At 77.8% G+C, this 2,500-nt stretch overlaps 1 non-coding gene and 1 pseudogene across 1 annotated transcript; both read right to left on the reverse strand.

Moving 5' to 3' along the window:
• Nucleotides 1–15, reverse strand: part of LOC141576999 (28S ribosomal RNA) — a 5,073-nt pseudogene extending 5,058 nt beyond the window's left edge.
• Nucleotides 16–1,186: 1,171 nt separating this feature from the next.
• LOC141577002 (5.8S ribosomal RNA) lies at nt 1,187–1,339 on the reverse strand. Its single transcript, XR_012505433.1, has one exon. It is a non-coding gene; the product is annotated as a 5.8S ribosomal RNA (ribosomal RNA).
• Nucleotides 1,340–2,500: the final 1,161 nt, after the last annotated feature.

Raw genomic sequence — 2,500 nt, forward strand, 5'->3', positions numbered from 1 at the left:
TCTGATCTGAGGTCGCGGCTCGGAGGGGACGGAGAAGGTGCCCGCGAAGCGGGAGAGGGCGGGACGGAGGGAGAGGGGCCGCGCGCCAGCGAGGCGCCGAACCGCGGTCGACCGCCCGGTCCCCCTCCCCCTCAACCGACCCACCCACCCACGCCCGAACACGGGGTTCGGGCGGGAGGGCGGAAGGAAGGGCGGAAGGAAGAAGGGAGGCGGACGGGACGGGGACGGGAGCACGAGCCGGCGACGTGGCACGGGACGGGCGGGCGGCGAGAGGGGAAGCCGCGCGCGCGCGCGCGACGCCGGGCCCAGGCCGGAGGCGTCGTCGTGCCGGGGAGGAGGGTAGAGGGGGGCGGCGGCGGCAGCCGCCGGTCGGTCGGTCGTGAGGCGGGCGGGTCCGAAGAAGCCCGGCGGCCGCCCCGCGGCGACCGTCAGGGCCCCTTGCCCCACCACGCGACGCCAACCGCACCGGCGCGAGCCGCTCCGCTCCGCTCCCACCCGTCCTCCGCACGGCCACGAGACGCCCACGACGGGCGACGGACGCGCGGCGGCGGCGCCCCCGAAGAACGCCGCCCCGGGGGCCCAGGGGCACGAAGCGCGGCCGCGGACGCAGCCCGGGGGAAAGCGCGCAGCGGCGGGCGACGCCGCGGCGTCCCGCGGGTCGCCGCCGGGGCACGCATCCCCGGGGCGCGGCCGCGCGCGCGCCTCGGCCACGGCGAGGAGCCGCCCGTCCCGACGGGGCGAGGCGGGGGCCGCGGTGGCGCGACGGGAGGGTGGGGGCGGCGCGGCGCGGAGGCCCTAACCGCCCCCACCCACCCCGGCACCACCGCGACGCACCCGGGCACGCGCCCCGGAGAACGCTTGCGGCGCGAGGAGGGGCTCCCGGTGGGAACGCGGCGGCCGCGGCCGCGGCCACGCGCGAGCTCCCCCCTCCCCGTTTTCTCCCTTCCCTTTCGCGGGCGGCACCTCCCGGGCCTCGACGCCGCCTGCCGCCTTCCGCCTGCCGCCGCCCGCCCCCGCACCCTCCCGGGCGCGGGGGCGGGACCGGCCGGAGGAGGGACAGACGGCGCGACGGCAGAGGCGCCGTGTCTGCACTTAGGGGGACGGAGGGCACCGCGGCCCTGCGAGGAAACCCCCAGCCGCGCGACCCCGCGGGCACACACCCGGGGGGGCGCGATTGATCGTCAAGCGACGCTCAGACAGGCGTAGCCCCGGGAGGAACCCGGGGCCGCAAGTGCGTTCGAAGTGTCGATGATCAATGTGTCCTGCAATTCACATTAATTCTCGCAGCTAGCTGCGTTCTTCATCGACGCACGAGCCGAGTGATCCACCGCTAAGAGTCGTACGAGAAGTTTCTTCTGCCTTCGGTTCTGTGGCACGGCACGTCTCCCGCCCCCACCCACCCCGGGAGGGTGAGAGGGGGGGGGTCGCCTCGGGCCGGCCGAGTCAGAGAGAAATCAGACCGGAGGGGTCGGGAAGGTTTCACAACGGGGCGCAGCCGGCACCGACACCGCGCGTGCCGGCTCGGACACCCCACAGGCGCCCGGGGGTTCCCGCCTCCCGCGGGGACGCGCCACCACGCGGCCACCGGCCGTCCGACGGGCCCGCCGGGTGAGGCCCCACCCGACGGACACGGCGGCGGCGGCGGCGGTCAGCGACGCGGCGCGGCGCGGCGCCCCGGCCCGGTGGAGGCGGAGTCCGTGGGACGAGGGACGGACCTCCCACGTCCCCACGGGCCCGACCGCCCCGACCCCAAGGCGGACGGGCGACTCCCCCGAGGGTCTTTAAACCTCCGCGCCGGGACGCGCTAGGTACCTGGAGAGGGCGAGGCGGGCGAGGCGGGGACGGCACGGACCCCCCCCACCAGCCCCAACCGCCGGCCACCGCGCCCCGACGCCGACCACCACACCCCAGCCACGGCCGGGGGTCCTCGCCGCCGCGGGCCCTCGACACGGGGCCACACCGGGCACCGGCCGGCCACCGCCCACGCCACCGAGTCCCACACGCCAACGCGTGCCGACGGCATCCTAAGCCCACTCCCCACGAGGCCGGGCGGAGAGGGCCCTCCCCCCGCGTCCCGACGACAGACCACCCTCCTTCCCACCTCCACACCCCCAACCCCCCAAGGCCCGGCAGGACCCCCAACCCGCACCCGCGTTCCCGGGGTCCCCCTTCTCGCCACGGGGGACGAGGGGGGGCCCACGACGGGACGCGGGCCACAAGCGGGCAGGGCGCCTCGGGCGCGTGGGGCGGGAACCGGGAGGCGAGGGGAGAGAGCCGGCCGGACGGGGAGAAGAGGCCCGAAGCTCGCTCGCTCGGGTGGGGGGAAAAGGCGAGAGGAGAGGCACGTGGCAAGGCGGGGCGGCGGGATCGGAGGAGCAAGAGGGCCCGACGACCGGCCCGGGGGAACCGGGTCCAGGGCGAGCAGCGGGAGGCGGCCACGGCCGGGAGGAGCGGCCGGCGCCGGAAAGACGAGGGCGCGGCGTGGGGAGGGGAGGGGGGC

Source organism: Camelus bactrianus, unplaced genomic scaffold (genome assembly GCF_048773025.1).
Source record: "Camelus bactrianus isolate YW-2024 breed Bactrian camel unplaced genomic scaffold, ASM4877302v1 HiC_scaffold_55, whole genome shotgun sequence".
In the NCBI taxonomy this organism is placed as follows: Eukaryota; Metazoa; Chordata; class Mammalia; order Artiodactyla; family Camelidae; genus Camelus; species Camelus bactrianus.